We start from the raw sequence: 26,277 nt of genomic DNA, 5'->3' as shown, positions 1-26,277 counted from the left end.
GAAATCATACTCGACTCCACACTTTCCTATGAACCTCAAGTCTCCATCATATGGAAAAAAAATTATTCAGCATGACAAAACTAATGTTACTCAGACTCCATTTCTACAACCACCACTTTGCTATCCTGGGTCAACTGCTGGTCCTATCACAATTGAACTACTGTAACTTAATTTACACAGGTCTGAAGTCTACACTAATGCGTAAACTTGAAATGATTTAGAACACAGCATTTAGACTGATTTTCAGTTTTAAAAAATATGACGCCATATCAGACTATTACCACAAACTCCATTGGCTACCAATAAATGCAAAAATAAGCCTTTAAACTAGCATGCATAATGTTTCAGGCACTCTTTGCCAACATCTCAAATTCAGAAACCTACCTATTCTCGAAACCCTCTTTCTCATCCTCCAGAATCCATAAAACGCATCAAATGATCATCCCTTCCTACAAAGGAGTGAAAATTATAAGAAAATTCAACTCCTTATTCACTTCCCCTTCCTCCAGAACTTGGAATGGCCTTCCTTCATCCATCAGAATAGAAACAAACTATCTCAGCTTTAAAAAAAAAGTTTCTTTTAAACAAATCCAAATAACCAACATCTTAACTTTCTTCAGCCCCCCAAAAAACACTCTAAATCTACTATCTGACCCTCTCCCACTATTAATAATATCAAGAACAATAATATCAGTGTAAAACTACTCTACAGACCCTACACTCTTACTTGTTACCTTATGTCTGATATAATTAATTTGTTCAATAATGCTGTATTTTCTCCTTATAATGTAAAGGGCCTTTTAAATGTAAATCACCTTGAGCCTATATTGGAAAAGTGTGATGTAGAAATTCAGATTAGATTAGGTTTACAACCCAGCCCAGGCTCTTGAGCAGCTGGACCACGAATTAATTTGGATCAACCAAACTTCTTCTTTTTTTTTTTTTTTTAATTCTTTACTTAAGTGTTTTCATTCAATCAATCAATACAGTAAACTCAATACAACTTACACTATAGAATTTGTAAACTAATTAGAAAATAAAAATAGTGCATCTTTCAATTAATAAAATTTTTTTTTTTAAATCCCATTCCCTAACATACCCCCCCCCCTCCCAGGAGACCTGGCTCCATAACAGTAAAATAATATTTTCAAAAGGCTTCTTTTTCTAGTTCAATATAACTCTCCCATATATCGTAAAATTTTGCCCATTGATTTGATAAGGGCCGAAAGTCTAGATTTTTCACAGACTATTCCTAAACATTCTCTCACATCTCTAACGGTAGGTATATTTAACATACGCCATTGTTGAGCAAGGGTCAGTCTAGCAGCTATAAATGCTAAGTCCAGAAGTTTAGATTGAGAAGATGTAAAACCTTCTATCCTTATTCCCAACAATCCTCTTTCACCACAGCTTAAGTGGAATCTGAATTAGTCTGCTCACATATTCAAATACTTGCTTCCAAAACTTCTGGACCCTTTGACATTCCCACCACGTATGGTAAAATGTACCTCTTTCACCACAGCCTTTCCAACAATTAGTATCACTCTGTTTGCTATATTTATTAATTAAGACCAGGGTGGTGTACCAACATACTAAGAGTTTAATAGCATTTTCCACCAAAGTGGCTGCCCTAGCTGTCTGAAAAAGATGTAGTATGATTACCCCCCACTCATCTATGGACAAATCCTTCCCCAAGTCTTTTTCCCATGCTTTCATGTATGATGTTTTATTTGCTTTATCTTATATAACCAGGATACACACCCTTTCTCTACTGGTTTTCCTAAGCCTTTTTCAAATTCAGATCTCTTTAGATTTCCATTCCTCTTTGCCTTGTGTCATTATATAATTTTTTATCTGTAAATAATGGAAAAGATTTCTCGTTTCTAGTTGGTATTGGTCTTGTATATCTGTAAAATTTTGTACCTCCCCTTCTTCAACTAGTTGGCCAAAACATACTAACCCTTTTAGCTCCTACTTTTTAAAGATTCCATCCTCCCTTCCTGGCATAAAATCCTGTGCATATAATATGGGTGTAAAAAGGATACCTTTTTTTCCCCTCTAAAAGTTTTTTCCTAACATTTTTCCAAATTTTCAGAGAGCATTTATTAAAGGGATTATTTATATTTATTGAATCTTTTTCTCCCAGCCATGGTAGGCATTTCAAATCTCTTACACCTTTTCTCTCTTCTAGCATTGCTTGTTCTACTTTTACTCAAAGCTTGGGAGGAGATGAGTGCCATTCAATTATTGCTCTCAACTGTGCTGCTTTATAATAGTTTTCCAAAGAAGGTAACCCTAGTCCTCTCTCTGCCTTAGACTTAAACATTGCCTGTTTTGCGACCCTTGGACGTTTCCCTCCCCATATAAATCTAAGTATCATATTAGTCCATTTTTGAAAATACTGTTTTGGGATTTCTATCAGTAGAACTTGGAAAAAGTAAAGAAACTTAGGGAGAATCATCATCTTTACCACTTCCATACATCCTAGCCAAGAGATGAACAATTTATTCCACCTATCTAAATCTTTCTGGATATCCTTTACTAATGGCATATAATTTTGCTGGAACAAAAGTGTCCAATCTACTCCCAAAGTTATTCCCAGGGGTACTGATTTTTGTAATTCTGTAATCCTCTCTGTTGATGCTGAGATATTCATCACTTCTGTCTTTTCATTTCTCTCCCTTCTTGAGGCACCCGGTGTGCTGGCAAAGATCGGCTGTCACCTGCAGAAATTTGGCAGCTTAAGCAGTGAAGTCATTTCAAGCTGGACTTCAGTCTAGACTGTTTTTTATTTTATTTCTCACTTTCTTTCTATTTTATGAATTATTTTTAATTTCATTTATTGTTTTGCCCCTTGTTTTGTTTTTATTTTATTATTTAAATTTCCCCAGAATTCTATTGTTTAACGGTTCCTCCCTTCTGCATCTATCCCTATCTCCCCTATTTTTTTCAACCTTTCAAAGTCCTTTAGATCATTGTAGTCTTATTAGAATGTTTATTTTCTTATTTTCTCATCTATCTCTATTTTATTTCTTCATTACTCTACTAATTGTCATTTTTCCAGGTACGTTAGATTGTGAGCCTTAGGGCCAGTAAGGGAATTTCTAAGTTCCTATTTTACTTATAATTTTAATGCACCCTATTGTCTATTTTCTGTAAACCGTTTAGAATCCTAACGGAGTTTAGCGGTATATAAGAAATAAATTACATTACATTACATTATTTAAGTTAGCTTTAAACCCTGATAGTTGGCCATATTCACTCATAATATCTTTAAGGGTAGTTAAAGTCTTCTCCGATGCTTCAACAATAGCTAATATATCATCTGCAAACAAAGATAACTTTTGCTCTTCACCCACCAGTTTCTCGCTTTTTACCTGTTGAGATTGTCTAATTTTCTGTGCTAAGGCCTCAATAATTAATGCAAAAATCAGGAGATAACGGGCACCCCTGCCTTGTCCCTCTTTGGAGTTCAAATGTAGTGGAGTAAATTCCATTTATTTTAACACATGCTAATGGGCTATTATATAGTGTAAATATCTAATCCCTATACCTTTTCCCAAAGCTTATATATCCCAGGACAGCATCCATAAACCTCCATTCAACTTGGTTGAAGGGATCAACCAAACTTCTACTGTAAGTACAAATGGGCACAAACACCCTGCTTGCACAAGTGAGCTGTCTCAACTACCATAACCTTGGAAAAGGTTTTTGAGGCCATCACTAACCCACATGGGTGTTCCCAAAATTGGAAAAGATGCCCCAGCACATAAGAGAGGAGAAATTGTGCTCAGCGCTGATGACTATATAGAAGTAGGCCTCTGAGAGGTCTAGAAACTCTCCTGGTTTGACTTCTGTGAGCACTGATTCTAGGTTTCCATGCAAAAGTGGGAAATCAAATGCAAGACATCTGTTTCCTTCAGTTCCAGAATATGCCAGAAGGAACTTCCATTCTTAGGCAGCAAGAAATAAATGAAATAATGGCCCCTGCCTATGTCTTCACTTGGAATAGGCTTCATCACTCCTAACATGAGCAATTGTATCATGGAATTGATAACTCCCACCTTAACTGCAGGAGGAAACCATAACAGCATCAGAATCTGATTCTGCAAATTCCACGGTTTAGCCCAGCTGGACTATCTCCAGAACTCACTGGTCTGAGGTGATATGTGGGAGGGCAAGTTCGCGATTAGAACAACTGCACTGCCTACCAATGAAAAAGGGAATCCAGTTCAAGATAGCCTGCATGGCTCATAAAGTGATCTGTGGAGAAAACTCAGATGGACTATCCTCTGATATTAAAGTCCCACATTCCTCCTTCAATTCACAAATATTGCTACGCTTCAAATTAACCTTCCCATCACTGCAACAAGTTTGGCGGAAGAAGATGTTTGAGGCTACCTTTGAATACCAAGGATCTCTTATCTGGAACAAACTGCCAACATATCTAATACAACCCACCACTTGATTTCCAGAAACAAATTGAGACATCTCTTCTCTCTGTAGCCATTCCTCTACTCTTCGCCTCCTCCCCCTAACAACCACAAGATCAGGCTTAAATAGGTAATTTCAAGAACTTGATCTAACTCATATTGTAAGCCGCACAGATTCCTCATAGAGACTTTCGGTATATAAGACACTGTATTGTATGCCCTCTCATTCCTGAACTTCCTTTCAAATGAAAGAGATTTGCCTCATTTGCTTTATTTCTCAAACTTTCTAGCACTGTAACACTCTGCTGCCTCTCCTTCCGTACCTTAGACCAGTGTTTTTCAACCGCTGTTCCGCGGCACACTAGTGTGCCGCGAGATGTTGCTTGGTGTGCCGTACGGTCAGGGCCGCCATCAGGGCAGTACCACCAGTCCTGCATTCAGGGGCCCCGGGCTCCCCCAGGGTCCTAGGCCACAGTCTAGGGAGAGGGGCGATCCGCCCCACGTGGACAGGAGAGAGCTGGACGGGGGACTCACGGAGTTCAATACATCTCGAGCCGCGAGGCTCGTCTTCTGTTCCTGCCTGCCCTGCAGCTAACATATAGCCGATCGCAAGCGTTCCCCGATGTCAGCGCTGACGTCGGAGGGAGGGCTTAAGCAAAGCCTGCCCTCCGACGTCAGCGCTGACGTCGGAGAATACTTCCGTTCGGCTATTTGTGCGCGGCAGGGCAGGCAGGAAGCAGAAGACAAGCCTCGCGGCTTGAGCTTCATTTTGCTGAGAAAGTTGCAAAGATGGGCTGGTAGGCAAACACGGAACACAAAAGGGGGGAGGGAGTGCGTTTTGGACACAAGGCATGAACTTGGGAGAGAGGAAGGGAGGGAAAGAGATGCTGAGGTGGGGGAGGGAATGGGTTTTTGGACACAGAAGAAATGGACTTGGGAGAGAGGAAGGGAGGGAAAGAGATGCTGAGGTGGGGGAGGGAATGTGTTTTTGGACACAGAAGAAATGGACTTGGGAGAGAGGAAGGGAGGGAAAGAGATGCTGAGGTGGGGGAGGGAATGAGTGTTTGGACACAGAAGGCATGGACTTTGGAGAGAGGAAGGGAGGGAAAGAGATGGTTGTGTACACGGGGAATAGAAGAAAGGAGAATTTTTGGTCATAGGGAGGGAGTGAGGTACAGATAGTGGCATACCAGGGTGGGGGGGGGCGGTCTGCCCCACCCCGGGTTTACGTCCCAAGAGGGTGCACAGCTGGCCACCCTCCAGTGTTGTCCCTAGGCCGGCAAACTGCGGCTCTTTAGCCACTTGAGTGCCACCGCCGCCATCGGGAACAGGCCGGCGCCAAGTTCTCCCTGCTTTTCCCTGTGGGGCCGGCCAACTCTCGCCACTCGCGTCAATTCTGACGTCGGAGAGGACGTTCTGGGCCAGCCAATCGCTGCCTGGCTGGCCTAGAACGTCCTCTCCGACGTTAGAATTGACGACGGGTGGCGAGAGTTGGTCGGCCCCGCGGGGAAGAGAAGCAGGGAGAACTTGGCGACGGCCTGTTCCCGATGGCGGCGGTGGCACTCAAGTGAATTACTTTATATATAGTCAATATAGGCACAGAGTTAAATTTTTTAACATTTTCTAATGGTGGTGTGCCTCGTGATTTTTTTCATGAAACAAGTGTGCCTTTGCCCAAAAAAGGTTGAAAAACACTGCCTTAGACAATGTCCCTCTCTTCTGACTCATCGATTCACCAAAATAGCTTTTGATCAAGGGATGGATTAACTCATCACAGAGCTGTTACACTACTCCAAGAGAACCTTCCTACATTAGATGTTTCCCTCTAAATCTGCTAACAAAACTTTCTCCTATGGAGATGCCTAGAAAGCTAAAATAAGAAGGGGGAAGGGAATGGAGACTTGTATACCACCTTTTTGTAGCTTTGGCATTTCAAAGCTGACATTCAAAGCGGTGGGCACTGGAGGATTAAGTGATTTGCCCAGGGTCACAAGGAGCAGCACTGGGAACACAAGATATGATGAAAGAAAGGGGGAGAGAACTTTACAGATTCTAAGACTCTCGAAGTTGCATAGCTGCCTTTGTTTAAAAACCTGGATTTTTCTTCTTCTGGTGTATTCTTCCCTGCCTAGTAGCTGAGAAAATAAAGGCGAAAGAGTTGGCGTTCATGAAATATAAAAAAACCCAAGAAGAGGAGAGCAGAAAGGACTACAGGGTGAAACTGAAAGAAGCCAAGAGAGAGATACGTTTGGCGAAGGCACAGGCAGAAGAACAAATGGCTAAAAATGTAAAAAAGGGAGATAAAAATTTTTTCAGATATATTAGTGAAAGGAGGAAGATAAAAAATGGAATTGCTAGGCTAAAAGATGCTGGGAACAAATATGTGGAGAGTGATGAGGAGAAAGCAAATGTGCTAAACAAATACTTCTGTTCTGTGTTCACAGAAGAAAATCCTGGAGAAGGACCGAGATTGTCCGGCAAAGTTACACGAGAAAATGGAGTAGATTCTGCGCCGTTCACGGAGGAGGGTGTTTATGAGCAACTTGAAAAACTGAAGGTGGACAAAGCGATGGGACCAGACGGGATCCATCCCAGGATACTAAGGGAACTCAGAGAGGTTCTGGCAAGACCTATTAAAGACTTGTTCAACAAATCTCTGGAGACGGGAGTGATTCCTGGGGATTGGAGGAGAGCGGATGTGGTCCCTATTCATAAAAGTGGTCACAGGGATGAAGCAGGAAACTACAGGCCGGTGAGCCTCACTTCAGTTGTTGGAAAAATAATGGAAGTGTTGCTGAAAGAAAGGATAGTGTATTTCCTTGAATCTAATGGGTTACAGGATCCGAGGCAACATGGCTTTACAAAAGGTAAATCGTGCCAAACGAACCTGATTGAATTTTTTGATTGGGTGACCAGAGAGCTGGATCGAGGACATATGCTAGATGTAATTTACTTGGATTTCAGCAAAGCCTTTGATACAGTTCCTCATAGGAGGCTGTTGAACAAACTTGAAGGGCTGAAGTTAGGACCCAAAGTGGTGAACTGGGTCAGAAACTGGCTATCGGACAGACGCCAGAGGGTGGTGGTTAATGGAAGTCGCTCGAAGGAAGGAAAGGTGACTAGTGGAGTCCCTCAGGGTTCGGTGCTGGGGCCAATCCTGTTCAATATGTATGTGAGTGACATTGCTGAAGGGTTAGAAGGAAAAGTGTGCCTTTTTGCAGATGATACCAAGATTTGCAACAGAGTAGACACCGAAGAGGGAGTGGAAAATATGAAAAAGGATCTGCAAAAGTTAGAGGAATGGTCTAATGCCTGGCAACTAAAATTCAATGCAAAGAAATGCAGAGTAATGCATTTGGGGATTAATAATAGGAAGGAACCGTATATACTGGGAGGAGAGAAGCTGATATGCACGGATGGGGAGAGGGACCTTGGGGTGATAGTGTCCGAAGATCTAAAGGCAAAAAAACAGTGTGACAAGGCAGTGGTTGCTGCCAGAAGGATTCTGGGCTGTATAAAGAGAGGCATAGTCAGTAGAAGGAAGAAGGTGTTGATGCCCCTGTACAGGTCATTGGTGAGGCCCCACTTGGAGTATTGTGTTCAGTTTTGGAGACCGTATCTGGCGAAAGACGTAAGAAGACTTGAGGCGGTCCAGAGGAGGGCGACGAAAATGATAGGAGGCTTGCGCCAGAAGACGTACGAGGAGAGACTGGAAGCCCTGAATATGTATACCCTAGAGGAAAGGAGAGACAGGGGAGATATGATTCAGACGTTCAAATACTTAAAGGGTATTAACGTAGAACAAAATATTTTCCAGAGAAAGGAAAATGGTAAAACCAGAGGACATAATTTGAGGTTGAGGGGTGGTAGATTCAGGGGCAATGTTAGGAAATTCTACTTTACAGAGAGGGTGGTGGATGCCTGGAATGCGCTCCCGAGAGAGGTGGTGGAGAGTAAAACTGTGACTGAGTTCAAAGAAGTGTGGGATGAACACTGAAGATTTAGAATCAGAAAATAATATTAAAGATTGAACTAGGCCAGTTACTGGGCAGACTTGTACGGTCTGTGTCTGTGCATGGCCGTTTGGAGGAGGATGGGCTGGAGTAAGTCTTAACAGAGATTTTGGCAGTTGGAACTCAAGCACAGTACCGGGTAAAGCTTTGGATTCTCGCCCAGAAATAACTAAGAAGAAGAAAAAAAAAAAAAATTTAAATTGAATCAGGTTGGGCAGACTGGATGGACCATTCGGGTCTTTATCTGCCGTCATCTACTATGTTACTATGTTACTATGTTACTATGCCATAAGTCACAGCTTGTGGTTTATTTACCTTTCAAAAGCTTTTCTACACAAGAGCACCTGAGAATAAATGCAACAGGAATGCAAATGTAGTGCTAAGGAAGTCCCTGGCCTGCTTGTCTCATTGAAACAACTGGGAAAATTACTAAAATGGGCACTCAAAATGATGAAAAAAATAACAATTTTCTAAAGTATCTGTATATTAATCTCAACTCTTTGAATAAAGATCACTTCGATATAACTGGTTTGTTTCCTGAAAGTCTATTCAGCAGCACAAAAAGCTTCACCCACATGTGAGAACATAATGCCTACTTGTCCTTGGAAAAACAATATAAGATACATGAATTGTTACCTATGGTAGTTATTTCTCAGCATTCATTCTGTGTAAATTACTACAGTCAGCAAAGACTAAGCTAGACATCCATGCAGCATGCATCAATACCCAATAGTGATCAACTGCTCATCCTATATTCTTGCAAAAAAAAAAAAAAAAATTTGACCACGTTACCCCTTTACTTATTAAATCACATTGGCTCCCCATAACTCATCGAATTACCTTTAAAATTTTATTTTTGGTTTACAAAACATTGAGCTTCAACGAACCCCAATATATAGCAAAAATGATTGTCCCATACAAATCTTCTCGTTCTTTAAGATCTTCCTCATTACAATTGCTCTCAATCCCTTCGCTAAGAATCATAGGCACAAGACGTAATGATATGTTCTCTGTGAAAGCCCCTACATTGTGGAACTCCCTTCCAAATTTTATTAAAAACGAAACAGACCTCGTCGCTTTTAAGAAAATTTTAAAAATATATTTATTTCAAGATGCATTTGATTCATGAAACATAACATTTTAGGTTCCCACATTCTTCTTATCTTATCTTAACCCATTACTACCCAATGTGCTTTCCTTTTGATGTCAAATTCTAATATATAACAAAATTGTAACTTTCCCCCTTCCCACCCCTTCCTGTTTGTCCAATTTTGTCTGTCTTTTATTTGACTTTTGTAAACTAAATGTATTACCACATTCTGATGGTTTTTAAACTGTACATCGCTTAGATATTGTTATAAGCGATTCATCAAATGAAGATTAAACTTGAAACTTGAAACTTGGATCAGTTTTGAAGAGAGATAGGTGCTCATTTAAATATATATCTGACTCAGAATATTTGAAAGGGAAAAAGATGGACAAGAAATGGTATACATGAATAAAAAAAAAGTGTGCCATACTAGAAAGAAAAGACATCAATATAAATTCCACTTTACTGGGTTCCTGATAGCGCCCCAGAAGTTTGGACTGTTCCAGCCTTTTATTTAACTATACTGACAAAGAATTATTGAGTTTTTAAACCAGAAAAGAACCGGTAAGTTAACAAAGCTTGACCAATCCATCTGGTGGAGAAATGAAAGTCTCTGTTAACTGTCAACAATTGCAAAACACTATCAGGCTGATGCAGTTCTGGCAGATATTACCACTTAGCAGCAAAGAAGACAGTGGGAATGGACAATGAGCACTCCACAAACAAAAAGATACTCGAATAACCAGATGAGATTTAACTAAACTTTAAAATGCAAAGCAAACTGGTTGGCCTAATATACTGTATACTGAAAATTTAACTGCCATAATATCTTATTTGATAGTTAGATCCTGCCCAGTGCATTCCAAAATGTACCGGGCAGGGCGGGGTGCCACCATTTTGATGATGCCACCCCAAAGGGAAGAGGGAAGGATGCCTAATCCCTCCTTCCTGCTTTATAAGGTTAGTCAGGGCTGTGAGGTAAGCTGGGCCTAGCCAGTGGGAGGGAGGGTTTCTGGCCTGCCTTCTTGGGAGGGGGTAGGGGTCAGGATCTCTGGTTTGTCTTGGGGGAGGGGGGTCTGGCTCCCTGACCTATATAATAAGAGGTCTCTACCACTGGATCACGAGGACTAAGGTATTGGGGGTCAAGTGTGTATATGTGTGCAATTTTAATGCAAATTAATTTGCATGCTCATTATTCTGAGCATGCCTCAGTAGTTTGGTTGCACTAGGTTTGCAGTAGAATTTGTTCTATCATGAGCATCAGCCTGTGATTCACACGGTGTCAGGTCAAAAGCGCGCCGGGACAAAGGCGCGCCCAGACAATTGAGCGCAGCACGGAGGTGCACGCCGCTCTAAATTACTGTTTTTAGGGCTCCGATGGGGGGGCGTGGGGGGGAACCTTCCCACTTTACTTAATAGACATCGCGCTGCGTTGTGGGGGGTTGTAACTCCCCACATTTTACTGAAAACTTCACTTTTTCCCTGTTTTTAGGGAAAAAGTTAAGTTTACAGTAAAATGTGGAGGGTTACAACCCCCCAAATCCCCCCATAACGCTGGCGCGATGTCTATTAAGTAAAGTGGCGGGGTTCCCCCCACACACCCCCATCGGAGCTCTAAAAAAAGTAATTTAGAGTGGCGCGCGCCTCCGCGCTGCGCTCAATTGTCCGGGCGCGCCTTTGTCTTTCGCGCCGTTGTCTATGAACCGATTCACACAAATCCAGACTAGAGAGGTCATGTGTTACTTGCCCTTTTATGTGCTTGAGGTCTGTAAAAAACTGAGTGCTATGGAATGGATAAACGTGAATCAATTGTGTATGTACTCTTTCAAAATGTACAGACTAAGTGATGGTACATGAAGTTACATTGGAATACTTTCAAAACAAATAGGAAAAACTATTTGTGGCCACTTCTGGGAAAATATGACTAAAGTCACAAATCCAAAATGGCAAGAATGGGTTATTTAATGTCATGGTTCCAAATCAAAACTGAATTAACAGGTTCCACACTTAAGGGACCTTTAACTAAGCTCTGTTAAGTGCTAGCATATACCTAATGTGGCTTAAAATGGCGTACTTTGGGATGCAGTGGTCAAGGCTCAGTTAAAAGCCCACCTATTTGAGAGTGCTTTCAATTCCTAACTCCTTTAACCTTGGGTTCTGCATCCCCAACCCTATATGTCATGTCTGTCTGTCCAAGTTAGATTGTAAGCTCTTCTGAGCAGGCTCTGTCTATAAATGTCAAAATGTTAAGCGCTGCATATGCCTTTCAGCGCTATATAAGTGATAAGTAGTAGTAGCATCCAGGCATCCTGCAGTAGCTGCCAAATTAGTACAGAATTTACAAAAGAAGACACATCCAACATACCGGAACCTGAACAAATCTTCAAAGGAAACCAAGCAGAGAAATTAACATCCATAGAAGTAAGCCTTGAGAACATACACAGGCAGATAGAAAAATTAAAAACTGACAAAATCGCCGGGCCCAGACGGAATCCACCCTAGAGTATTGAAAGAATTAAAGGAGGAAATAGCGGAACTACTGCAGCAGGTTTATAAATCTATCCCTGAAAACAGGCGTGATCCCGGAGGATTGGAAGATAGCCAATGTTACGCCCATCTTTAAAAAGGGATCGAGAGGTGACCCGGGGAACTACAGACCGGTAAGTCTAACCTCGGTTCCGGGGAAAATGGTGGAAGCGCTGATAAAAGATAGCATCGAGGAGCATCTAGAGAGGCTTAAACTTATGAAAGCAAGCCAACATGGCTTCTGCAAGGGAAGATCGTGCCTGATGAACTTATTGCACTTCTTCAAAGGAATTAACAAACGGATGGACAAAGGGGACCCCATAAACATTGTATACTTAGACTTCCAAAAAGCCTTTGACAAGGTACCCCATGAACGCCTACTTCAGAAACTAAAGAACCATGGGGTGGAAGGAGATGTACACAAATGGATCAGGAATTGGTTGGCGGGCAGAAAGCAGAGGGTAGGAGTGAAGGGCCACTACTCGGACTGGAGAAGGTCACGAGTGGTGTTCCGCAGGGATCAGTGCTTGGACCGCTGCTATTCAATGTATTTATAAATGATCTAGAAACGGGGACGAAGAGCAAAGTAATAAAATTCGCAGATGACACCAAGCTATTTAATGGGGCTAGGACTAAAGAGGACTGCGAAGATTTACAAAGGGACCTGAACAAACTAGGGGAGTGGGCGACGAGATGGCAGATGAAGTTCAATGTAGAGAAATGTAAAGTCTTACACGTAGGAAACAGAAACCCGAGGTACAGCTACACGATGGGAGGGCTGTTATTGAGTGAGAGTTCCCAAGAAAGGGACTTGGGGGTAATAGTGGACATGACAATGAAGCCGTCGGCACAGTGCACAGTGGCCTCTAAGAAGGCGAATAGAATGCTAGGTATTATCAAGAAAGATTAAAAGCAGAATGAAAGAAGTTATCCTGCCATTGTATCGGGTGATGGTGCGCCCGCATCTGGAATACTGCGTCCAATATTGGTCGCCATACCTAAAAAAGGATATGGCAATACTCGAGAGGGTTCAGAAGAGAGCGACACGTTTGATAAAAGGTATGGAAAACCTTTCATACACTGAAAGATTAGAGAGACTGGGGCTTTTTATGCTGGAGAAGCAGAGACTTAGAGGGGATATGATAGAGACATAAGATCACGAAGGGCATAGAGAAAGTGGAGAGGGACAGATTCTTCAAACTTTCGACAACTACAAGAACGAGAGGGCATTCCGAAAAATTAAAAGGTGACAGATTCAGAACCAATGCTAGGAAGTTCTTCTTCACCCAACGGGTGGTGGACACCTGGAACGCGCTTCCAGAGGGAGTGATAGGACAGGGTATGGAATTGGAGTTCAAGAAGGGATTGGACAATTTTCTGAAGGAAAAGGGGATAGAAGGGTATAGATGGAGGGCTAGTATACAGGTCCTGACCTGATGGGCCACCGCATGAGCGGACTGCTGGGCATGATGGACCTCAGGTCTCACCCAGCAGAGGCACGGCTTATGTTCTTATGTTAACTGCAAACTAAAAAATATTTTTCTTTTTAAGGAGCTAGTAAGTAGATGTTCCTTTGCTAATCATTATAGGCCTCAATAGTAGGGTTACCAGATTTTTCTATGGAGAAACCTAGGGTTATCAGATGTCCATATTTCCCTGGACATGTCCTCCTTTTGAGGGGGTCCAGACGGCTTTTCAAAACTCGGCACTTTGAGTTTTGAAAAGCTTCTGACGTCGGGACAGCATCCGCGTGATGTCATCGTATCACATCCGTGCATACACAGATGCCGTCCTGATGCATTAACAGGTTAAGGGGGGGGCTGGGGGAGGGATGGGGGTGGGACATGGCCAAGGATCCAGATTTTCCTTTGGGAAAATCTGGTAACCCTAGAGAAACCTGGACACATGGCCCCATCTCATTCTGCCCCAACTCCGCCTTGTTTCTTGGATTGCAGAGGTAGGACAATCTGGTTCTGATGCTCTGGTCCGAGACACTGAAATTCCCACTTGAGGCCAGTGATGCAGATGGCCAGGCTACAACGAATGCAGTTGATGGATGGTCTGCATCGTCTTACTCGATGCTGAAGATACCTGGCATAAGCTGAAGCCATATAGTAGATGTGTGGATGAAGAATTTGCCATGACAAGCCATATATGTACATAGATAGACAGGAGGCAGTGAAGATTGACATTAGGATGTCTATGCTATCGTCCGGAAGAAGGACTGTGAGATATCAAGAGGAACAGTACCGAAGAACATCTTATCGAAGAAGCGGTACCGATAGATTCTTCCATTATATAGTACTGCTACATCAATGTTGAGAGAAATGACAGTATGAGAAATAATTGTTTCTACCGAGCATCAATGGGTATCGAGAAATAATCACCAATAGCAAGCAGAAATGAATCTCAACTTGTGACAGAGAGTGAGATCCGGTACCATAAATCCTCGATAAGCTATATTGAAGCTGGGCTTGTGCCTATGTAGATGGAAAGGGCATTGATGCCAAGTAGCATTACAGCTTCATGGCCATCCCTCTATAGTGCAGCTCCAGTCGTACATGCTGGAGTGGATGCACCAGTACTATGTACTATGAAACTGGTACATAAGGTGTAGCAGGGTGTCAAAGCTTTGGTAACCCCAAGGGAGAGGCACACTTCAGAAATGACAACCTGCATCGAAGAATGATGGTGGCAATGTAAGGCATGCCTATGGATGCCTGTGATACTTTTCGAGGTTTCTCATGTTGAGTATGAAGATGATGTTTGAGAAAGATGTCAATGTCAATGCCGACATCGATGCCCACTGGGATCAGTACTGAGGGAAAAATAACGAGCCTTAACATCTGGAAAATGGTGCCCGAGGTCCAGGCCTAATAGAGATATAAGTTATTACTATTGTAATTTAATTTTTTTTAATTTTTTAAAGCCCTGGAATATCAGGAGAATTTCCATACAGAATAAGAATATAATGGAGAAAAACTACTGCAGCCAGGAATAAACAAAAATTTGGGAAGGCAAACTTGACTGGACAAAGTCCAGATACGTCTTCTTCACTCTGCTGAAAATGAAAAACTGATGACTTCGTAAGCCGGTGTCTGGCGGGAAGGCTTAATGTGACAGTACACTTTAAGCACGATCAGAACTGGGCTTTGTGGATGACGTCACCTATCTGTGAGAATATGTTGCCTGCTTGTCCTGGGATAATACTTTTTTACAATAAGAGTGTTAGATGTGTGGAACAGTTTTCCAATAGAGGTGGTGGAGACAAAACCTGTGTCCAAATTCAAGAAAATATAGTGCAGCAGAAAAAGGAAGATACGTTGCCTTAATATACAGCAAGCAAGCAAAAAAGGCAAGCGAGATGTCCAAAACAGCCAAGGGTATAGTTTATTAACTTAAAAAGTTTAAAATCTGTGGTCCCAACAGGGATCCAAGTTTTGGTACTCAAAAAGTGCCTTCCTCAGGGGATGAACAAGTCACCGACACTTGCTGGAAAAAAAAAAAAAGCACTGCTCGTGCAAGCAGCTCGTGTGGTGTCTTCAATAAAGGCACATTTGGGAGAAACGTGTTGACATCTTCAAAGTTTTTAAGGTAATAAACTATACCCTTGATTGTTTTAGACATCTCACTTGCCTTTTATGTTTGTTTTCTGAATTCAAGAAAGCATGGGACAGGCACGTGGAATCTCTTAAGGAAAGAAGGAGATAGTGGATGCTGTGGATGGACAGACTGGATGGGCCATTTGGCATTTATGTGTCAACATATTTCTGTTATTTGCCCTTCTCTGGAGTGAGTAATGGTCCTCTGACAGAACCAAGTACACATAATTTAAAGGAAAGAAGGAAATTAACTTTTCAGAATTCTTATCTTCTTTTTGTGCAAAGCAAGCCACCATTTAACAAGCCAGTCCTAAAATCTCATTTAGCAAATACTCCAAACAGCAAGACTTCCTGCCCATCACCCCAACCACAAAACATTAAAAAGCACAGCACAGCCAGCTCCTTGTACTCACACTTTATTTGGGAACTTTCTGTTGTTTGGTATCAGCAGAAGCATAACCACTGGTGAGCCCAGGTGACATGGATCCACCCTCTGGGCTCAAGTCCCCCTTACTTTAACTGTGGCCATCCCCAAACCCCACTAGCTGCGAACCTCCTCCAGTCCTACGAAAGCACTCAGTGACCCAGTATGGTACTCTATGCCACTAAAGCCCAGCAGCTGGCTTGGCAGCAGCATTTCTGAGCCCATGCCAGTACCACGCATGATCACTTCTCATACATGTGCGTCGCTCTGTTGTTCCCAACAAAGAGCATTGTATCAAAATAAATAAACCATAAGGACAAAGTACCAGCATCCAATACTGCCACCGAGTCGGCTGCCAAGCTTGATGGCATGGCATTCTGGGCCACTGGACACCTTTGGACTACTGAAGGAGGTCTTCAGCAGGCAAAGCTTGATGTTCCAAGCCAGGTCAGGTATTTATATTGTGAGTTGGAGAGGGAGCCACTGAGGGCAGAGAGGGAGCATAGAGGATATTTTGTGCCCATCCATTTTGCCTCTAGGTCCACCCATAATTTGCAGTTTGGTTACGATACTGCTGATCAGCATACATGAAAATATAATATTGCAATAAAATTTAACTACGTATTATAAAGTAGCACAGGGAAACCACACTATTCACATCTTCTTGATCTTAACTGCTGGTGTTTTCCAATTATTTAAACATTTAAAACATGCTCAAATGACTTAACACATTGAAGCAATTATTTACATCATACTTTTGAAACCCAAGCTTCCAGAGTTCATTTGACTCCTAGAGCACAAATTTCAACTAGGCAAAAAGTACATTTTGTGCACACAACCTGTACAAAACTGAAGGAAACACCGACAGAAACTATATCCTCCCACCTCTTCTGACTTGGCCAAACCCCTACTATACTGACCACAGAAGATGCTGGGAGAGGAGTACTGTTTGGTCCACCCAATTTGCTTATATGTGCTTGCCGAAGACATGTGACAGGAGAACAGGCACTAACAGTGGCTATTTGCCCTCCCTCCTTCAGCCATTAAGGCCTCCGTGCATTCTTTCTATTCCTCACATTTTTTTAAAATTCTGCCACTGTTGTCATTTACATAAAAATTAGACCTATGAGATGCAAGACCCAAGAGAACAGAAAGGAATGAATTGGGACAAAAAAACTCTTGCAGACAATGTTAACTGAGTTACCCTGATGGTAAGAGAGAAAAGTCTTATTTCCCCTCTTTCATAACAAATCCATGTGGACTGTGTTGATAATGCCCACAAGCCTCTTCAGACAGTCACGCTGGATCCGTTAATGGTGAATTTTCATCACAGAATTTGAAGGTGTGATAGCTTCATGGGAAGTTATCACACACTGCATTACTTGACTAGAGTGCTACGGGACCTGACCAAGTTTGACCAAAGCTGCACTGCTGTCTTTAAGGAACAATTTCTTTTTTCCAAACCCTTTCCCTCAGGATACAGCAGTGCAAATGATGGATGCAATAGCTATCTTTCAACGGGGATATGGCCTGTGCCAGGGTCAGAGGTCCTTGGCAAATTCTTCCAGTGAGTGCACTAACTGCCAGCAAACACAGTATTTAAGAGGAATGAGAGCTTAAGCACCAATGTTTCATTACAAAAATAAAAAACAGCAAAAACTTTCTCTTGTTGACTCTTTAATAAAAATGATATTAAAAAAAAATAATAATAAACTGAAAATAAAGTCATCAATAAATGTTACTAAATGTACTTATCTGTTAAATGACAAACAATGGTACGAGTATTCAGAAAAAGGTGCAAGTGTTCCAGAGCCAACAATAACATTCATAGCACTGGATTATTCAGATCAAAGAATTACTCCCAACAGAGATGGTGCAATAAACCAGGCTGAGATCATTCCCCAACTGAAGTAATATCACCTGAGGGATTAAAGCAACAGCACTACATCGGACACATCATAATCAGCAAGACATGGGGCGGGGGTTTGTTCATTTGAATTGCTTATTTTATTTTGGTCTCTTTGTTCTGCTTTTTTTGCCTTAAGGTATTTTATCTATTTTTTACACTAAAAAAAAAATAAAATAAAAAAAAATGTGTCTTTTTGACCAGAGCACATTTTTTAAAATACTGTAACAGGAAAAAAGAACCTCGTGACGTATTACCGTTTGTAAATACCAGTGTGATATGATAAGGGCCCTGCCAACAGCACGGAGAGTTACTTTGCCTCATTATGCTGGGAGGGTCTAAGCAGGAAACATTTTCACAAATGTCTAATATTTCAGGAATAATATACAAAATCTGAGTAGAGGGGGAGGAGAAGGTTGCTCATTTTATTTATACATTTTGGAGGGGGTTAGTGCACTGGATTTCAAACAGTACATATGAGCAAGGAAAGCTGTTGCAGTGCTTCCCAGCGCTAAGGCAAAAGAGAAATCGGAAGTCAAGGGCTGAGATACCCTTTTGGCCAAGCTGGAAATAGAGATGATAGGAGCGCTCTGAATGGGACATGACTGCGAGGCCCTAGCTCAGAGGGAAAGAGAGAAGAGAGACAGTAGCCTAGTACTGAAAGTGATAGGGTTGAAACCAGGAGATCAGAGTGGCCTTAAGCAAATCACCTTTTCTCCTATTGTTTCAAATAGATCCTAAATGCTTTTGGGTAGGGATTTAGTGATGGGCAGAAGGGGAAGTTCTCAGGGATTACTTGTTAAATTATCTTATGAATAAAGAGAGGGTAAAACAGAGCTGAAGACAGCCCCTTCACAAGAAGTCAGTACTGCAGCACAATGCCTGCATGGAATATTTTGTAAGGTTCCCCTGAAATTATGAAAACAAAGACAGAGAGAACTAGGGTACCTTTAAGAAGTATGAAACTCATAATATACAACCTTATAATCAAAACCACAAACATCTTCTGAGAGTCGCATCTTTTTCTGACTCAAACAAATAAAAATTTGCTATACTAATTAGTTTTCTTGGCACAACATTCTGCTTATGAAATAGCATAACATGCAATTATCCATAAATTTTTGAAGGGCTGTGCTATTTTATCTGGTTCTGAATTTTGATTATTAAAATATGGCCTAACAACCTAGTTCTGGTAGGCCGACCGATTCTCTCAAATTTCCCATATGATTTGTAGCACCCCTAATGGTATTTGCATAATTCATACATCCTTATTCTTAGAAATTAAATCTCCCAGCAAACATCTTTACACCTGGGACATAACTGAATAGCTAAAATTGTTTCTTCTGATCTAATCTTCTTAATTTACCCTATAACGAACAATTAAGCAGCTGATGAACTATCTATTTACAAGCTGTGCTGTAAGCGTAAACACTATCTACACAGAACATTACATCATAGTCTTGCATACAGGAATTCCAATCCATCATTGCTCATGTCATGTCTATCATTGGCTGTACAAGCCCAGAACTTAAAATAATGTAAATTATTGACTGAAAAAATCTAGTAGAACTATTGTGTTCCCCTCTCCCCCCAATGCTGAAGAGCAGCCATCTTCCTCCACAAACACAAGTACATATCCATGAAAGGCAAAGCTTGATGTGAAGCTTGCTTTGTCAGCTGAGAACTGTGATGTATTTTTCCCACTGGACAACCATGGAGATGCAGTAAATCCTCCTCTACCAAGTCTGTGAATGTCCTAAAACAGCAACAGTTAGACTTCTTTCATAGCAGCAAAATGGTAGAGGATCATTAATGTAGTCACAAAGGCTATAAATGTCAATTAATGGCACTTACCGTATATACTATATATAAAGTAAAGTTGCTCACCTGCAGCAGATGTTTTCTGATGTCAGCAGAACATGTATTCTTATGTTTGGGTGATGTCGTCTGACGTAACCCAATGGGAAATGCTACCTAGCATATCATCTCATTAAGAGGCTTTTGGCAGTATCACATCAGGCATGCAAGAGAGCCTTCTCGCCTTGGCTTGTGGGAGCATCAGGAATACAACTCCTACAGGAAGAGGATGGGAATGTAAGAATGCATGTCCTGCTGTCCTTTGAAAACATCTGCTACAAGTGAGTAATTTCACTTTCTCCAAGAACAAGCAAGATAGAGTATCTTACATCTAGGAATCCCTAGCTACTTGGCTCATCACAGTAGGATAAAGTTCACCAATATTAGGTATCTCAGCAGGGAAGAACTATATCAAGCACTGTTAAACAATATTAAATAATTTAAAAAATCTGAGGTCTTCTTTTTTTTTTTTTTTTTTTTTTGTTCAATAAATTTTTTATTGAGTATTTTGAAAAATACAGAGAGCAATTCAAATACATAAAAAATAATATAACATTTTGTATATATATATGGTTTATAAATATAGAATAAACTATAAAGGATCATAGTATTAAGAAAAGCTCAGAGTAATGGAGTTATTTGTGAAGACTGTATGAGGAAAAGATGAGATAGAACAGAATAAAAGTTAAGGAAAAAGGAAAGAAAGAGGAAAAGTGAAGAAAAGGAAAGGGGGACAGGAGTGTCTACAAGTCAGAGCGTACATATGAATCTAAGAATGACCAGGGTGATTTTTTGCTTTTCAAATTCTTAGAGATTCGGTGTGTAATTTTATTCTCATATGCATATGATTCAAATCTATGATACATACATAAAGAGTTCCACCAAAACGTATAATCTAATAGCGAAGATGATTTCCAATTTTTCAGAATGTGCATGAGGGCAATTACCAACATGGTATCAATGAGTTTAGGAGGACAATTTGATTGCGCAAAGCAGGGATGTTGAGATCGAAGGATTATAATGTCCATAGAAATCTCTTCTGAGCAGTTAGTGATAGATTGTATGGTGTTCCAAATTTGGGTCCAAAAAGAGCGTCTTCTAATTTTTAAATATTTCTCGAATGGAGCCACAACTTTATATAGCATCTTCTTGTCCAGACATGTCAAACATGCGGCTTGCAAGGAAGTTCTGTGCTGCCCACATCATAATATCTAATGTGCATTCTAAATTTAACATCTGGTTAATTACATAATGTAAATTTGGCTCCTGAGTAATTGTAATAGGAAGAATAGGGAGGACGAAAATTTTAAATGTGGCTCTTCAATGAATGTGCAGCTGTCGTAGCAGTCCATCATTAGTCATGAGTTTGACATACCTGTTCTTGTCTGAAAACAAGGCAGTTGCTCAAACAAAGCCACGGAAAGAGAAACATCAAGTTTCATATACTTTTCAGTATTACTGTCATTATTGTTATTATAGACCCAATATACCACTTATAATTCCAAAGATTCCTAAGGTGGCTTATAAAAAGCAAACAATAATACAAAATCATATATAAAAAGATTTTAAAACTTTGATTAGAAACTCAAAAATTCTGAACAGTACCAAGCAATGAAACACTTTAGAAATTTGATGGTTTCTTATTTTTGAATATTTAATGAACAAAATAATTCCAGGCAATTAAAGAAATCACAAACAAAAATAAATTCAAGAAATCATAATATAAACAAGTAAATTATATTCACATAGGCCTCATTGTTGAGAGAGAAAAAAGTAACAAGATGGCAGCCAGTTAGGTCATCAACTGTGCTGTCTCCCTCATCCTACTTTTTTTTTTGTTTTCTTTTGCCTTGTTTGTATTTTATTTGGTTTTCTTTAATTTTCTGTTTTACTGGTTTTGTTTTTGGTCTTTGTTCCTTTGATCTGGGACCGCCATTCTTGGTTTTTTATGTTTGTTTTTAAATTCACTTCACTGACTCTCCGGTTTGACCATTAGCTCCGGTCCAACAGTCCAACAGTCGATGGGCCTCTTACCTGCTGCTCGATTGGTTCCATGGTGGCGGTTCAGAGATGCTGGACTGGGCCCTCATGTCTTCTCCTTCGTCAAGGGTGGAAGGGATCTGGTTTCGGCTCCTTTACGCCTCCGTGCCGACAGCCACGTACTCCCGTTTCTCTGCCTTTGAAGTCAGACCAGTAGGGAGGAAGATGGCGCATCAGAGTGATCTCAGAGGCGGTGCTTCTGAGAACATAAGAACATAATAATTGCCACTGCTGGGTCGGACCAGTGGTCCATGGTGCCCAGCAGTCCGCTCACGCGGCGGCCCCCAGGTCAAAGACCAGTGCTCTAAATGAGTCCAGCCTCACCTGTGTACGTTCCAGTTTAGCAGGAACTTGTCTTGAATCCCTGGAGGGTGTTTTCCACTATAACAGACTCCGGAAGAGCGTTCCAGTTTTCTACCACTCTGTGTGAAGAAGAACTTCCTTACGTTTGTACGGAATCTATCCCCTTTCAACTTTAGAGAGTGCCCTCTTGTTCTCCCTACCTTGGAGAGGGTGAACAATCTATCTTTATCTGCTAAGTCTATTCCTTTCAGTATTTTGAATGTTTCGATCATGTCCCCTCTCAGTCTCCTCTTTTCAAGGGAGAAGAGGCCCAGTTTCTCCAATCTCGCACTGTAAGGCAACTCCTCCAGCCCCTTAACCATTTCAGTCGCTCTTCTCTGGACCCTTTCAAGTAGTACCGTGTCCTTCTTCATGTATGGCGACCAATGCTGGATGCAGTACTCCAGGTGAGGTCGCACCATGGCCCGGTACAGCGGCATGATAACCTTCTCTGATCTATTTGTAATCCCCTTCTTTATCATTCCTAGCATTCTGTTCGCCCTTTTCGCCGCCGCTGCACATTGCACGGATGGCTTCATCGACTTGTCGATCAGAACTCCCAAGTCTCTTTCTTGGGAGGTCTCTCCAAGTACCGCCCCGGACATCCTGTATTCATGCATGAGATTTTTGTTACTGACATGCATCACCTTATACTTATCTACGTTGAACCTCATTTGCCATGTCGATGCCCATTTCTTGAGCTTGATTATGTCACATTGCAGATCTTCGCAATCCCCCTTTGTCTTCACTACTCTGAATAACTTTGGATTGTCTGCAAATTTAATCACCTCACTCATCATACCAATGTCCAGATCATTTATGAAGATGTTGAAGAGCACGGGTCCAAGCACAGAGCCCTGCGGCACCCCACTTGTGATGCTCTTCCAGTCCGATTATTGTCCATTTACCCCCACTCTCCGTTTCCTATGTTCCAACCAGTTTTTAATCCACGTGAGTATTTCACCCTCGATTCCATGGCTCGCAATTTTCCGAAGTAGACGTTCATGTGGAACCTTGTCAAACGCCTTCTTAAAATCCAGATATACAATGTCGATCCGGTCGCCCTTGTCTCTCTGCCTGTTTACTCCCTCAAAGAAGTGCATCAAGTTGTCAAATAAGATTTGCCTTTGCTGAAACCGTGCTGAGGAGGACAGCCCTGGAAGAATCCCAATATGTGCAGCCGAAGGAGCAGTCATCCTGCCTGGGAACTGGCCTGTTTATTGGAGGAACCACGAGATCTTTGGGAGCGGCCGTCGAGTCTGATGATGGTGGCGGTTGGCCGTTTGATGCAGCTGAGGCACCGAGATGATAGTGGCAGTTGTCCGACTGATGCGGAGTGCACCTGATCCAAATGACATGCCTGCATTTTGGCACTGCCTTGACTCTGATCCAAATGACTAACCTGCATTTTGGCACTCAAGACTACATCCTGGGAAACCTCATGGCTGAAATATTTTTTGGTGGCTAGGCTTCATACTTCAGGGCTCAATGAGCATACTAGCTTTCGCTCCTTGGCATGTCGTCTTTACAAACTTCCAACATCAGATCCTATTGTCTGACTGGAATTTACTTTATTTTATATATTTTATTTTTTTAATTCTAATTTTTAATTTTAATTTAATATACTCACTGAATACTTGTTGGGATGTACATATCTTGTCTCTATCTCTATCTTTATCTTTTCTATCTGAATACGTTTAATGGATTTCCTTTCAGTATTCAATAGTTACATCGTAAACCACTTAGGTCTGACAGTGATTTGACGGTGGACTTCAATATCAGCTGTGACTTGCCTCCTCCTTTCCACCTGCAATCTACTCTGTCTTGCTTGGACTGCTTTGGGTCTTTGAGGTTTTGATTTACTTTAGTGTTATTCTCTTATTTTTTATTATTTAAATTGTTATATCTTTATTATTTAATAATTGTTTTCTCAGGTACTTTAGCTAGATTGTGAGCCTTCGGGACAGTTAGGGAATTTCCAAGTACTTATCTTTATTTATTTTTATTTTATTGTAACCTGTTCTGGGCTTTGGGGAGGACGAGCTATAAAAATGAACAAATAAATAAATAAATCAACCAGATAATCCGAAGCCAATATAAATAATCAAAGAAGTTCTTTACAAACAATAATACTCAAACTCCTAACCCACTTTACAATACAATCGACTTCACCTAAGTGCATGTTGGTTAAGCACATGCTTCGGTAATCCACAGCTTATGCGCACTGATGATATAGGTCCCACCCCTATGCGTTCACATTACATTCACTCCGGTTAAAAGCAATCATGTTCTCATGCTGATGAGCCACGTGTTTCGGATTAACAGTCTAGGCCTGGGCAGGTGTTCAAACTTTCAAAACTACACCATGGGGTCTCATGGATAAAAACCTGTGTTTTTGGCTGGCCAAAAGTCATTGTCTCTGGCTGAACGTGTCGATGTCTTAAAGAGACTTGACCAAAGGAAGAGTCAGGTCTCCATTGCAAAAAACATTTCAGCGTTCATCCTAAACAGATTTCTCAGATTCACAAAAAAAAAAAAAAAAAAGAGCCATATTGAAAGACTGGCAAAACAACAGCAATCCTACCAGGAAACGGAAAAGAACTGGGAAGGCTGGAGACGAACAGGCATTGCTGTGATGGCTTGCTGAAGCTAGAAGTCGTCAACTGCTAATCAGTGGGCCTCTGCTGATGTAGAAAGTAGCACAGCTATCCAAAGAACTGAGCATAGAAGACATCAAAGCAACAAATGGATGACTAGCGAGGTGGAAAGTTCGTAACGGCATAAAATTTAAGAAGCAGCATGGCAAAAAACAAGACGTGGATGAGTTTGGTACAGAAAGATGGGTCATGGAAGTGTTGCCATCAGTCATTGGTGAATATGAACCATGCGACGTTTTCAACGCCAATGAGATGGGCCTGTACTGGCGTGCCATCCCTGAAGGAACATTGGCTTTCAAACACAGCAAAACTGTTGGCTTCAAGGTGCCAAAGGAATGACCGACATTGCTGCTCAGTTGAAATATGGACGGCAGTAAAAAGCTTGAGCCACTGGTGATTTGGAAGAATCGAAATCCTCGGTGCTTCAAAAACATTAAACACCTGCCTGTTGAATATGAAAGCAACAAAAACACATGGATGACGATGACACTGTGTGCAGCACACAGCAATGATGTAAGACTAACCAACATCAAACTCGTGTTTCTTCTGCCAAACACAACCTCTTTGATCCAACCGAGGGATAATTGCCAAACATCATTATAGGTCGCTTGTCCTAAGATATGTGATGGCAGTTATTGATGCAAGAACAGAATCCAGCCCCCGAGCTGCTGAGCTCGCGAGAAAAATGATGGCGCTCGACTCTCTTCACATAGTACGGGAGGCTTGGAGTCAAGTCTCATCATCAACGATTTCAAATTGCTATCGACGGGCGAGTTTCATTCACGCATCTGATGAGACAACTGAAGCTCACACTTCATCCACTGAACTCCCAGTTCGACTCTCGCCACAAGAGTTTGAGCCACAACTTGTTATATGTCGCCGTTGACAACGATGTTGCCACATCGGACAGTACTAATTCCGATATCTGTATAGTCATAAAGGACAATGCAGACAACCAAGAGTCTGATGATGACGGGGATACTGCTGCGGTCATCATGACTTATGAAACACCTGCAGAGATTGTTTCCTTCTTGGACACGCTGAAGTCCCTACACACGCTGCATTGTTGTCTGGAGATAAATGGATGTCACGACTATGGACAGTTTTACAGCATCAGTAGTCAGATACACAGCCTGAATCGTGCAATCTGCGTGCAGACAGCAATGACTGATTATTTCATAGAAGGTTGGTTTAAAAAAAGGTTTACAGTGTGTTGCATTAGACGGAACAGTGCTGATTCTAAAACTGAACCATGTAGAATTGTTTTACGTGTGTTTTTATTTGCCGATTAAAAGTTTTATTGCATTTGACTACAGCGTACTGTGATTTTTCATGACTAAAAAGTGGTGCTCCGATTAAGCACACACTCCGTTTAAGCGCACATGGC

General features: G+C 41.4%; 1 protein-coding gene across 20 annotated transcripts in view; it reads right to left on the bottom strand.

Annotated features, from left to right (window-relative positions):
- The window catches only part of DAB2IP (DAB2 interacting protein), an 898,952-nt gene that overhangs the window by 741,848 nt on the left and 130,827 nt on the right, over positions 1 to 26,277 (bottom strand). For 3 of the 20 annotated variants that reach the window (XM_033960812.1, XM_033960822.1, XM_033960813.1), the window contains exon 3: positions 19,882 to 20,067. The exons of the other annotated variants lie outside the window; for them this stretch is intronic. The gene's annotated coding sequence lies outside the window, so the exon portion shown is untranslated. The remainder of the gene's footprint in view (positions 1 to 19,881; positions 20,068 to 26,277) is intronic. 20 annotated transcript variants of the gene reach the window in all.

The sequence above is a fragment of the Geotrypetes seraphini genome, chromosome 10, assembly GCF_902459505.1.
Source record: "Geotrypetes seraphini chromosome 10, aGeoSer1.1, whole genome shotgun sequence".
Classification (NCBI taxonomy): Eukaryota; Metazoa; Chordata; class Amphibia; order Gymnophiona; family Dermophiidae; genus Geotrypetes; species Geotrypetes seraphini.
This window is presented reverse-complemented; position numbering and strand designations above follow the sequence as displayed.